Consider the following 13,994-nt stretch of genomic DNA (forward strand, 5'->3'; position numbering starts at 1 on the left):
CATAAGCTAACCTCATTCAATTCAATTCTAATATCCACATTACTCACAATCCCCTCTTCTTTTTATTTTATTTGGGACATTGTGACTGTAGTGGGATGTAAATATGCAATGTAATTTAGAATCTAACTCTCTGGTCTCAAGATAGGATCACAAACTCAGCACAGCTTGTAACTTGTGGGGATGCTTCCATGCTTGGGTGGAGACAGATGAGGTTAGTAATATGTCTATTTTAATTACTTATTTTCACAGCTGAAAAAGGGTTTGCCATTAATCACTAACTTGGATATTTTTTATTTTCCCAATGTTTTTATGAATGACAATTGAATCTAAAGGACTGATTTGTTTTTCTAGCAAGGAATTACCATACTGTATATTTAGGATGTTGTGATGCTGTTTACTAATTTGCTAGTAATTTACTTTCTTCTTATATCTGTACTCTTATGATTTTTGTTCCATTGTCTGAGGAAGTGTGCATGCACATGAAACCTCATGACTTGAACAAATCTTTGTTGGTCTTAAAGGTTCCATTGGACTCAAATTTTGTTTAACATGAAAATAGAGTCTGAGATTTCATAATGCTGTGATGGTCCTACTGTCTTCAGACACTCTAAAACATGAATTCTTACACTTGCAAGCTGCACTCTGTAGGCCCAGGATGTGCTAATCCTAATAAGTCTGCATATTTTTTTTACTACCATACAAGGGCATTTGGCTATCAAAGCCGATTTGATAGACTATTCGGGGTAATTAATAACACTCCCATACAAGGAGCTGTTATATCAAACACCAGTCTCAGGACTGAAGCTGTGCCATTATCTGTAGTTTGAAGCAGCAGCAGCTTGAGTATTTGAACCAAACATTTTAATTAAAAGACAAATGAAAAGGAAAGCATCATATCTGCAGAAGCAGCATTTCCCAGATCCCCAGCTTGCATTTGGAGGTTCTGAAAAAAGACATTCTTTAAAAAATATTGCCTATGGAATGTTCCTACTTGCACCAGAGTCCTGGATTTGCCTGGATTTTTTCCTCTGTGCTATAAGGCTGCCCCTTTTCCTGATATTATTGAACAACCAGAAGTAATACAATCAAGCTCCTAATCAAGGAAGCAATCAGGAGCTCTTAATATAGAACGGATACATATTACAAATCATCAAGAGATCTCTTTTTTGTAATTACACTGCAAAAACAGTAAAATACAGTGAATAGGAAAGTCAATGAATGGGAAAGTGTGAAGGTTGTAGAAAGTTAAAAGCACAGCAACTGACTCATAGTTATGATCAGACAAACTATAGATATATCAGAATTCTGCTTTTTCTTTGGCACAAGATGAACCCCCTGAAATCTCCAGTAATTACCCAGCCCAGAGTTGATTAGCAGGCAAGATTAGGATCTTAGAGACTCAGGCTCACTACTAACTTTGTCATAGAAATTTGACCTTGAGCCAGTGATCCACACTCAGCCTCATAGAGTTCACTTGAGGATAATATGGAGGAGACAAGAAAGGTGTAAGCTGCTTTGGTGGCCTGTTGGAAAGAAAGGCGGGCTATTAATGAAATAAATTAATAAGTGGGGCAAGGCCACTTAGGATTGCAGTGTGAGTGTGTGATACTAGAAAGTTAGTGAGATGTAGTTGTTTGAGTATCTCACTGGCTACACCTGGATTCAAACTTCGATTCTGCCATAAATCTTATTTGGTAATCTTTCCACCTAAATTACCTTAAAGGTTTGTTGCAAGGTTAAAATGGAATAGAACAGGGCACACCAGTTTGAGATTCCTGAGGGAAAGTAGAATAAAATTTTTCATATATGATAGATATAATATTGGATCACCCTCTTTCTAAAATAACTATTAACAGAAAAAAATGATCCCTCACTGGATAAGAACACTGGTATTGAGAGAGTTAGCTTTGTAAAATGGTATATGATATGAATATACCTACCATAAAGATGATTTAGATCAGAAAAACTGCTATAGAAGGTTTACACATACAGAGGGAGAGAATGAGAATGGTGCTGAATTTATAAAATCACACAGATGATCTAGTCATGCATTTCCTACCACCTTGACAAGTTTAACACTGCATTCCTAGTGTTTTAGTCCAAACTACAGAATAAATCTGTAAACCGCATTCTACAGTATTAATAAAAGGCTAAGGGGGGTGGGGGTAGGCCAGGTCCGGGATGGGGGGGCAACAATTGGCCCCTTGGCCCCAGCCTCCCGACCCATCCACACCCCAACTGCCCGGCGACATGCCAGGTAGGCAGCTGGGTGGTGGAGGGGGAATGCCGGGGATTTGGGCACCCACGGAAGGTTTCCCGTGGGCTTTGGAGCAGGCCCGCACAGAAGTCAGGGGATGCTCCCCACCCCACAGAGAGCTGGACAATTGCCGGGGAGGGGGCCGGCTGAGGGAGTCTTCCCGCGAGGCTTGGGGCAGCCTCTGAGGTCCGCAGCAAGACATGGGAGTTGGCAGGGAGGGGGCGGGTGGGGGGTGCCCCAGCCCCTTCATAGCCCATCCTTATGGATGGGCTGTGAAGCCTAGTACACAATAAACAGCTAGCAACCCAGTGATTTTGATAATGGTTTCTTAGTGTTAGTTCAATGCAAAATATTGATTTATATAAATTTATAAATTTATTGTTGTTTTTCCATCTCACCTTTCCTCCAGCATACCAAAGATTCCCAGTAGGATTCTGACCAGACATAAATGTTCTTCCTTTGAGCAACACAGCTGTGTCACATGCCTTCCCAACATGTTCTTGGATTCAGTCAGATTCTTTCACTTCTGAATTGCTGTAAAGGCTTCAGCTATGTGCAGGCAGGTAAACAGTCAATTGTTTTCTTCCTCCCAAGTGAAACTTAGTTACTAATGCTGCAAAAACAAACAATACACAACCCCCAATAAAAACCATCTGTAACTGTAGACAGATTTTTAGTTGCATTAAAGAACATATGCATGATCATATGCTTTACCTGGGTGTACTATGCATGGCAGGAAAGTTCACAAAAAGTCTATCCAAAAAGATGTTGTTGTTTTTATTTCTGCACATGGCAGGGTTTTCACTGTGCAAAACCCATTGAAGTATTTTTGATTCTGCATGGCACCCCATCCCCCATAGGATCGGCTGCATTTTTCAGTGAGGTATTTAAAACTAGATTTGCAATGACTTTTCTTTTATGACAGTACTGAGAACAGCACTTTATTCATGCATAAATGTTAGCATGTTTTTTAGTGTCCCCTGAGGCCCCTTTTCTTCTCGCAGTCCCTCATCCACCAATGGGAGCTCAAGGTGCCTGCTGCTGAATCTCTGCTTCCTCAATGTCAGCAATCACATGAACATGCAATTTGGTTCAGTCTCCCTGGCCACTGAACCAACTTGTATTGCCATGTAAAGTAGATGGATTACTTTTCTGGTATGCATGGCATTTCCTGATACAACTTTCCCTGAGACTACAAAACTGTAGCTTCACTGTAGAACTATAGCACACAAGTAATGGTGGGGTGGGCATTCTTTGACAGTTTATCAGGCTGGCAAACTGAAGGAGTCTTCCCCTACCCTTGCACAGGCTCAGTGACTGTCTTAAATGCCAATTCCATCTTGCAGGAGAATGAGGAAGCAGAGCTGCTTCAAGCTATGAGTGAAGGCTTCCATTTTGGGATCTCCAGCGATTTAAAAAAACTTCACAGGGGAGGAGATGGTATGATGAGGGCTTTAAGTTTGCATGGGGACCTGTGGTCTGCTGTGATCCATCCTGCCCACTTTCCACAAGGAATAGTATACCTCAGAGGGGGAAAGGTGGTAGTTTGGGCATTCAAAAGCCTCTGTGTTCCCATGGTAATTTCTTGTTGAAGTGTCCATGAACTACAATTACCATGATGTCCTGCTGGCAGCATGTGCCAGAGTGGTGGTCTAGTGACATTGCATCACAACAGAGGAAGTTTCCCATTTCAAATGTATAATCAGTGCAAAAAACCCAAAGTAGTATCAGAGCACATGCATAAATGGGAATGTTTTGAAAACACCTTTTTAAAAGGACAATTTTAAAGGGTTGGCAAACTGACTGCAGTGAAAACCTGTATTGTATAGCTTCAAATACCAAGCACTGAAGTTTTCTTAAGCTGTTAGTTCTATAATGGGGAAAGATACATGTAAAACACACAGAGATGCATTTCTGAGGCAAAATGGGTCATATAAGAGCTACTTTGGAGGCAGTTATGTCACATTCGTCATGCATGAAACAACCCTTAACTCATTCTCCCCATCACTGTTATTCTGATGTTTTATTTCCTCTCTTTTCACAACCACATCAATCTGTAGTTTCACTTCAGTCTTATAAAGCTGTTTCCTGGGGACAAAACAGATTTATCTGAGTCCTTCATTATTAAACCTAGGAATTGCATTTGGATTATAATTTGTCATTAGGATATTATACTTCAGCAGCACATAAAAAATCACAGGCTAAATAGTCATTTAAATGCAGGTTATGCTATTCAATTAAGGACATTTAGATTTTAGAAGTATAATTCTTGTCTTCAACAGCTGGCACTGAAAAAACATGGATATTTTGCTATTGTCAGCTTTTAAGATCTTTGTAAAAATAAGCATGTGTCATTGTAAAATCTTTTTCAGTAGCTTAATGTCTGAATGAATTAAGCTTGAAACACTGAAAATGCATCATTTATACTTGCTGTAAGCAAAAGAATAGCTCTGATAATGTCAACTCTTGTTAATTTAATTTGTTTCCCCCCAACTATACTACTCCTAATGCTGCACAATCCTTTCATTGGATGATGCATTTCAGTAAACCAGAGAATAAACCTGATAATTGCATTTATAATCATTGAATTAAATCTGTGGCATGATCCAGCCAAAATTACACACTTTTTAATTCTACTGTTTAATTCTCCCATTGAAATCAATGGGATTATAGAATATATAATATGGCTGATGGCTGAATGAATCAGACCACAAAACCAGATTTTATTTAACCCTTATGACTGGTGAATCATTCCTTCGGGTAGGATGGGGGAGAAGAAACTGAATGTTCACAAATATAAAGCAAGCTTCAGAGAAAGCAGAGGACCATATATGGAGGCCTGGAATAAATTAAGAATCCTCCAACTGTCTGTATTGAAAGTATACTGGTAGGTTTTAATGTTCAAAATCTGCACATTGATTTGAACTCAGAAATATACTGATAAACTATACTGTTGATGAAAGGTTGGGGACCACTGATTTATAGTCCAATCTGGATGTTAGTGAGATATATATCTTAGAAAGTGTGATCTTTCTCCAGGAATTATCATCATTGGTGAACCAGTCTACACAGCCATCCTACAGTGGTAAAAGGCACACCTCCCCACCCCTGCCATCTGCCCATCCAACAGAATTCACAAGCTACCCTTAGCTGCAAGTCTGACATTTCAGAAGGCATTACAGCTCTGTCAAAAAGGCTGTACACTTACTTCTGCATCAACCTTATTTCCAACCTTATTTCCGAACCTTATTTCCAAACTACAACACTTCCAATTTATCTGGTTTTAGTTGCACCCATTTAGCTCAAAGGACTGTCTATCACCTTCCTAGAAAATAATGGAAAGGAAAGACAGAGTTGGGGAATTTTAGTGTATTGAGAACACCTCCCTTTAGAGCAGTGATTCTCAGCCTGTGGGTTGAGACCCCTTTGGGGGTCGAATGACCCTTTCACAAGGGTCACGGCAGGGCAAGCAGCTTGGCTGGGAGTGTGGGAGGGGTGCCATCCACACAACAGACTTGCAGGGTAGATTGAGATAGAACATTCGTCTGTCAGGAACAGCAGAAAAGAGTGAGATTGCCATGGTGGAACAATTTATATACAATCATGAACAATGGATCTTCATGCCATTAGTCAGTTTCAGTTTAATTTCTGTGAAAGAACACTTGAATAATTTTATGGTCGGGGGTCACCACAACACGAGGAACAGTATTAAAGCAGCATTAGGAAGGTTGAAAACCACTGCTTTAGATCATTAAATAGTTCTCTCACCAGTTTCATATGTGTTAAAAACCATTATTATTATTATTAGCCACAGAAAGGTATCTCTGAATCCAGGGAGGCCCTCTTAAGGAGGAGGCATTCCACAACATGCTTTAGTGTCATTAGAATCTCTCTCTCATGCAAAGAGTCATTTATCACTCCATTCTGTCTTTCTGGCCCAACACCAGAACCATCACAGAGTGAAAAGGGCATCTGGTGACAGAGATGGATTCTTTATGGATTGTGGTAACTCTCTCACCCCACCCTACCCCACTGCAAAAGCCTGGACTGCTTCTGCACCAGATATTGTGCGGGGGTGGGGGGAGGCAAATCTGAGTAGATGCCAGGCCCCTCAGCTCAACCATCCAGGTCTCTGTAATGAACAGAGAACACTAGGTCAGCCCATGCACCCACAATCAAGTCATGGATGAGAGTTGTTTTGGACTGACCTGGCATTCATTAACAGCACCACCAAGCTGTGGGGAGGGTGGCAGGTTTCTCCATATTCTGAAAGTTAGGAGGCAGAGTAGGAGTGGTAGCCTCCTTATATCTAACAATCCTTTGCATCCTTCTTCCCTGCCCCCTATCATCATATCTCCCCTGCCATTAACACTGTAATGGGACCCCCATGAAACTCCTCTCATTTCTCACCCAGGCATGCAGCTCCCTTTGCTTTACAGGCTCTGTCTACACAAAAAGGGGAAAAAACCTACCCCAAGACTACTTACAACATTAACAAAACTAATACAGGATAAAGAAAAATAAAAAAGTCTCTTCTTATTATGTAGGTTTATTGTAGCATCCAACTAGAACGGATTCCAGATATCTCCCGTTTTCAAAGGGAATTTTCCTCCGTGGTTGTTTCTCTCACTTGTGCAAAAATTGGTGCTTCAATACCTCTGTTCAATCTCAAAATGTTAAGAATATACCCTGGCATTTGCCTCACTAGCATCCCTACAGTATAGAGCCCTATTCTTTATCCTGTATTAGTTTTGTTAATGTTGTTAGTAGCCTTGGGGTAGGTTTTCCCCCCTTTTTGTGTAGACACTACAAACCGTCCCTTTTGTCTGTATTAACAGACTCTGTCTGGCATAATGGCCTAAGCTCGGGTGGTCAACTGCCCAATGCTAGGATAACATGGTAGGCGGATATAAACTTGGGCCCTCAACACTGCTTCTCATGCAGCCGGATGGCCCAACTGGAGAATGGCCAGCTTCTCACTCAGACTTCTCTCCTTTGCTTACCTCCTGTAACCCAATGCTAGCAGAAGAAGAACAGAGCTAAAGAGATTTTTTAAAGGAAAAAATGCAGTCTCTGCCATAACATAATTAAATATGTACACACAAGCTTCTGTTGTGGAACGCTGTGCCAATAACCTCTAAATGAAGTATATCAACAGATTCACTCAGTCCCATTCAACTATCAGCATAATTTCAGAAGAATTAGACAAGGAAATGGAAGCACTTTCCACTTTAGAGGAGCAAGGGCTGAGGGGCATTTTAATGAAGACATATTCCTGGGCATCTTGGCATGTGGCCTTTTGAAGAACTTTTCAACAAACAATGTTTTTAAAACTCCAACTGTAGAGTAAGCATTCAAATGTCTGCTAGCAATAGATGACATAGTAAACAAACCTCCTTCCTTTCATTTGCTTGAAATCTGCTTCCAGTCAGTTTTATCTTAGTTCTTTTACTTTGGGGGAGAGTGACTAATCATTTGTTGTTTACTCTCTTCAGTCCTTTCATTGGGAGCACATCCCAATTTAAAAAGCGTTTCTCTGGGGATCCAGAAGCAGTCACAGGAATAGTTTCAGACAAGAATGGCAAAAATAGTTGAGCCTTTTCTGGTCACATGGAAAATCCATGTGATTTTGGCCATAGACAATGGAAGGGAGATGTGATTTCAAATACTTTTCAAGTAACAATGTTGTCTGGCTTCTTTCTGTTATGATACATAATAACATCCATGCTGCAGGAGGTGTGACATGGATGATATATGTTGACTTTTACCAATATGCAACTCCAGAATTGGGGTCAGAGGCCTGAGAAAACAGTTTTATCAATAGTTTAGCAAATTGTCCATAGCAATCTTATTTAAATTTGTCATTGTAATGAAGCCCTCTATATTTTACTGAATACCTGTTTTAATATGGTCTCTTGAAAGCTTTTGACTGACATCATTCTGTTCTAGTTCATTCCCATGTCACATAGGAGTAAATGGAAGAAAACATAGCCAGGGCTCTGATGTCCTTCCGCTGTACAAGCAAGTCCCTCAAAATGGTGAACAGGCTACAGTCTGGACATCATCTCATTGTCCATTTCATTATACATTGTGCTAGCATTTTTCTCAAAGTCTATTTTAGACATGAAGGACAAGCAAACAGGTGGATTTCCACAGCTCCTTTCACCTCTCCCATTTTTTTTCCTGTTCCTCATCAAAAACGGTCATCTTCTGGCTGTCCCTCTGCATAATGTTAATATCTCCTTTCTAATGGTGACTCCTGTATTGTGGGATGGGGGTCTTTGAGGATGTGAGGGTGGCAGTGTTTTTAGGAGGTGTTATAAGGCCAATTTATTTAATAAGGCTTTTAATGGAGCTTGAGTTCTGCTGAGTGTTAATGGAGAATTGCATTATGTAAGGTTTTACCTTGAAATTGTAATCCACCTTGAATAACAAGAGAAAACCAGGCTATACATGCTTTAAAGTGTTTACTATTGCATTGGATGGCTGTTGATGAAATGCACATTCGATATTGATAGAACTTGATGGCTACAGATGACTGAGAGCTATACATATTGAATTGAACAAAGAGCTGAGAAGAACGAACATAGGGCATAACTGCTTCCAACTTCTTTGTTTCCCTATGCTTTACATATTACCGTATATACACGCATATAAGCTGACCTACATATAAGCTGAGGCACCTAATTTGACCACAAAATCTGGGCTGACATTGACTCACATATAAGCCGAGGGTGGGAAATCAACAGCTACTGGTAAATTTACATTAATTGAGGAATCAGTAGATTAAATGTTTTTGAATATTTATTTCAAAGAAAAACAATAAACTAGCTTTGTAAGGGCAAAAGATGGTCAACAGGAACATCCAGCCTCCCCCCCCCCAACACATACAGAAAAGTCAAGAGGATAAATAGCTGTTGGTTTTTGTACCCCAGTTTTCACTAACCAAAGAGTCTCAGAGCGGCTTACAATTCCCTTCCCTTCCACTCTTGATGCCAGACACCCTGAGAGAGCACTGACAGAACTGCTCTGTGAGAACAGCTCTGGCAGGAGAACCAAACAGTGCCCCCAGGCCAGCAAACCAGAGCTGAACAACAGTACCCAAAGTTGGCAACCTATTACAACAAGTACAACAGCTATCAAACTGGGAGAATGGACAACTCTAACTACAGCTATAGCGCCCCCCCAGGACAAAACACTGAAATAAAGAACTGTAAAACTGAACACTGAAAGAAAGAACTGTAAAAATGAACTTTTAAAAGAAACACAACCCCAAGAAGAAAAGGCAAATAATGCTGCCCCTTAGATAAAAGAAGAAAGAAACACCAGGAGAAAGAAACAGTAAACTCGAAAGTCCAAAACCCACCCCACCCACAGAAACCAAAAGAATAGTTTGGAAGAAGTGATTAGGAAGAGAAGAAGAAAAGGGAAAAAAAGATCAGAGTCTCCCAGTCAAATCACTGATGTCCTACAAGCTGCCAGAACAAGCTCAGCTTGCAAACACATTTGCAAGAGGCAATGCAACGATTGGCTGGCTGCATTCCACAGCCGGAGAAGGCTATTATTTCAATTACCGTATATACCCGCGTATAAGCTGAGGAGGGCTTTTTCAATGTGAAAAGGAGTGATGAAAAACTCAGCTTATACACAAGTAAATATGGTATACTGCTTAGGAAGGAACTTTAGACACATCTTTGATATTACATGAATAATTAGTTGACTATATTTAAATAAATGGCTAATGGACAGCAATCAAGCAGCTTTTTGACATTTATCAAGAAAGCCAATCAATTTCTATTCTACCGAGATGGCTTATTGATTTCTTTAGATGAGCTTTGTAATAGAATCCATAACCTTTTGATTTTTATGTCTGTGGCTAAACTGGAGGTCAGTAACCATCAAATATTATCCCCTCCTGGCTGCTCAGCACCATCTCAAGAACATTCTAAGGCAAACAAGCAGTTCTCCATAACATAGTTAACAGTTTGAACTAGACAGGGTGTTTTAACCTCTATGAGAGTAATTATAAAATTATTTTGGTGAAATGTAGGTTTGTAAATCTGGAATGTTACATATGGGAAACAAGTTCACTATGTACAACAATTAGAGAGGGTTATCGTAGCTGGATAAGTATTTTTGAGTGCAAAGGGGTGGGTGAGATTTGAAGTAGTAACTCTCCTGAACTAAACTGTTCTTGAATAGAAGCTCTTGCCTTTTTTGCATCTTTCTTGTGATAAACTGAGTAAAACTAAATCTTGATTAGTATCTTAGAGTCACTGGTGGAATTCAGAAATCAATACCATATATGTTCTCTGGGAATGCATATAAACTCAGATGATTGTTCAAATGGCTGAGTACATGAATTTTGCAAAGGAAACTAAAGAAGTTGGCAGTGGGTTGGATCCCACTGCAAGCTGAGCCCTATAGGAGAGGCAAGAATGTTGATGTCCTACAAGCTTACAAGCTCAGCTTGAAAGAATTTTGCAAAAAGCATTGCAATGACTAGCTAGCTGGGAGCAGGCTGTTATTTTAATTACCGTATATATCCGCATATAAGCCGAGGAGGGCTTTTTCAGTGTGAAAAAGTGTGCTGAAAAAATTGGCTTATACATGAGTATATACGGTAGTTGGCTTCAACTTAGAGATCCTCAGATGACAGCACCGGGTACCGCTCTAGCCTTAACCATATGCCTTGTCTATTCCTTGCTTCTGTTCTCTCATGGATTACTGATCATCCCCAGTATGGCTTAGTTATTTTATATACTGGCAAGGAAAGAGAGAAAATGCTAGCTAAACAAAAATGACCATCTAGTCAAGACCCCAGTTTAATGAAGCTATTGTTGTTTTTACCATATATCTAATAATGTATAAAACTGTATATTGAATAGTGACATGTGGCCTCCATCTGCATATATTTAAATCTGTGGATCAGGACCACACTGATGCTAAACACATTTTCTGGCAAATTTGTGGGACCTCCCCAGGTTTGCAGAAAAATCTGAAAACTTTAACATAATCTATTGTATGGTGTAAATTGTCCCTGAAATAAAAATGTGTTGTCTGCATAGACAACACAACTACCTACCTCTTACTCATCAGTGGTAACGATGGCCAAGATTTACTGCAGACTTGGTAATGGTAATGATGAGCCATGCCAGACCCAGTGGCAGTGGTGCTGATGGTGGGAGAGGAAGCCATATTGGGTCCAGGATCAGAGACTGTGAGCCATGATGAACCTTGTGATGGCAGAAGCAGTGATGAGGGGAAGCCATTAGGGGCCTGGTAGTGAAGGCTGTGAGCTGTACTGGGCCTGTTAATGGCACCAATGTGGAGGAAGTTGCAGTAAACTGGGCAGTAGACTCAGTGAGCTGTGCCAAGCCCAGCAGTAAAGGCAGCGATAGGAGATGGAAAGAGAAAGTTCTAGTGGGCCTGGCCTCAGAGACTGTAAACTGTACTGGGCCCAGGGGTGGGGTTTTAAAAAAACAAAATGACAAAATGAGTGCTTGGCTGTACCTTTCAGAAACAGATGCCCTCCATGACCAATTATGCACAGTATGAAATGTCCAAGCTGGTAGTGATGGAGCAGCAGGACCAATCCCCAATTATGCACGATGTCGCCACCATCCTGGCCGCCACCCAGCCCTGACACAACTCAGGGCCTTGGATGGCCTACGAATACTTCCGCATTCCCCATGTTGCCTCTATGGCCCTGTCAGCCCATCCCTGTGCATAATGGCCCTAATGAGCTCACCCTCAAAGGCCAAAACAATCCCAAAGGCCTGGCTACTCCCCCAACCTACTGTGTCCCTCCAGGGGCACCACATGCCCTGGACAGATAAATGCTGCTGCAGCACTGAACAGGATGGTCTCCCACCCCCGCAGTGGTGGGGCCTCCATGGTCCCCATTCCCCCTACCACTGCCACCACTGCCACGTGGCTCAACAGGCTCTTCCTGCCCTGGTATTGTGCATGCGTGCACAAATCATCGAGGCAGTCTGCATGCACAGGGGGATTCCATCTCCTGTGCATACCCAAGAAGAGGCAGGGCATGCTACCCCACTGCAAAAAACTAGCAGAAGCCCAGCCCAGCTGCTGCCATGCATAATCAGCCTATGGCTGGTACTACGCAACCACAATAGAAGCCTTGGGTCTTCTAAATAAAGGGCAGGGGAAGTGGACAGGGCCCTTTTGAGGATTTTGGCCTTTGAGGGTGAACTCATTAAGGTGAATTGATACCACATAAGTTTCATGACTCATCTAGGCCTGGCTGTTTGTGAAAATTCAGGCCCATTCTGCACAAGGATCAATGTGGCAAATTGCTTGCAGAAAGAAATAACGGAATTTAAAATAGTGGAATTCGGCATAATGCATATCTGCCTTTGTAGTGGAATCCAGTAGCGTTTCAGTCGTTTCCCACAGGTTTCCGGTCTCACCAAAAATCGCTAGAAAGGAAGCGATTTTTCCATGCTTTGTCCCGCCCCTGGCCGTCAATCAAACGAACAGCCCATGGGCAGGTGTTATCATGCTCCAGAGAAGCCCCTTTCCTTTTAAGAACAGTAAAAAAAAAAAGAAAAGAAAAGAAAAACACACATCGCAACGAATATGCCTTGATTCCTTGCTCTCTGCTCGCTCCGAGAAAAAAAAATGGTGATCTCTTCACCGAAAGTTCAGAGGAGAGAGCCAGGGGAGGGACTTTGCTGAAACCGCAGCAGTGTTAATGCACAGGTCCTTTTCGCTAGTGTTGCAGATTGCTTGCAAGAGTGTAGCGCTTTTCGGAGGGTGAATCCACTTTTCTGGATTCCCTTTTAAGCGCTACAACAAATCACTTTTTGCGGATCAGTTTCAGGAGTGTGGCAGATTGTGTGCGATGTCGTGCATAACTGCAAATTAGTAGCGTTTACAATTTGCTACACTCCTGCTACATTTAACTTGTGCAGAATGGGCCCCAGTAGCACCCACCCCACAAAGCCGGTGTGGTGCAGAGGTTAGAATTTCAGACTAGGACCTCAAATTCCTATTCTGCCAGTTAGGTATTCTCAGCACAATTTACTTCACTAGCTGAGCAAAGACCACCTGGATGCTTTTGGACAAGCCATTGCCTCCCTCTATTCCAGGGCTATAAAGCTCTTTGACAGAAGACTGTGTTCAACTCCTGGGTGCAGGAGTGCCTGACTGGTGTTGAGACAGGACAGAAAGAGAAAGTTCTGCAGGAGCCTTGCACAAGAGTTGAGATGGAGTTAGCAGTCTTTGGCATTCAGTCTGGCCAAGCCCCACATGAAGTGAAGCAGATGGGAACAACTGAACTGCACCCTGTGGGAGGCAAGGGAGGCAGACTGCAATGTCTACCTGGCCAAGACCTTCACAATCAAAAAAGTATAGGAAAATACCATATAATGCAAAAGACTGGTCAGTTGAGCTTATGCCTTATGACATGCCAGAACTGAGCTGGGGAGACCATTTAAGCCCTGTGTAGACAGCATTAGGAACTCATTATTCCAGCCTTGAAAACTTTTTGAAGAAGATTTTGTTTGACAGGCAGTCGTGCATTACGCCCCAAAGAAGATTCAAACAACTTTTATGTTTTGGCATAACCAGCCACAGCTTTTTATTACACCAAGGAGTGTTGGTCACTGCATAGGGAGGAGTTCTTTTGGAGTGGTCAGCTGACCACTCCCCACCCCCCATCGACATAGATCCTAATGGCCCTCCAAGGAGTTCCTTCCCATCTCCCAGCCTG

Source organism: Paroedura picta, chromosome 3, assembly GCF_049243985.1.
Source record: "Paroedura picta isolate Pp20150507F chromosome 3, Ppicta_v3.0, whole genome shotgun sequence".
Lineage (NCBI taxonomy): Eukaryota > Metazoa > Chordata > Lepidosauria > Squamata > Gekkonidae > Paroedura > Paroedura picta.